Raw genomic sequence first — 482 nt, forward strand, 5'->3', positions numbered from 1 at the left:
CTTCCCCAATTGGCCCCGCCCCCTCCTTTCCGACCTCCGGATTGGCCGCCGGCGGCGTCGGGCCCCGCCCACCCGCCCCGTCTGTCCGTCAGGCCCCGCCTTCCCCAATTGGCCCCGCCCCCTCTCCGCCGCCCTCCGGATTGGCCGCCGGCGGCGTCGGGCCCCGCCCACCCGCCCCGTGCGCCCCGTCAGGCCCCGCCCACCCCAAGGCCCCGCCCTTCGCCTCCGGATTGGCCTCCGGCTCCTCGGGCCCCCCCGCTCCTCCCTTCCCGTCCGCCCCGCCGGCCCCGCCCCCCCGCTCTCCGGCGGCCCGGGATTGGCTCCTCCGCCGCGTCCTTCCGGGTTAAGCCCCGCCCCCGGCCGCACGCGCCCCTCGGCCGGCGTCGGGTCGGTGGGTCCGTCCGTCCGTCCGGCCGCCCCCCTCCCACCGCCCCCCCGCGGTGTGTCCGTCCGTCCGTCCGCCCTCCCGCCCGCCCGCGCGT

This window comes from Ornithorhynchus anatinus, chromosome 3 (genome assembly GCF_004115215.2).
Source record: "Ornithorhynchus anatinus isolate Pmale09 chromosome 3, mOrnAna1.pri.v4, whole genome shotgun sequence".
Lineage (NCBI taxonomy): Eukaryota > Metazoa > Chordata > Mammalia > Monotremata > Ornithorhynchidae > Ornithorhynchus > Ornithorhynchus anatinus.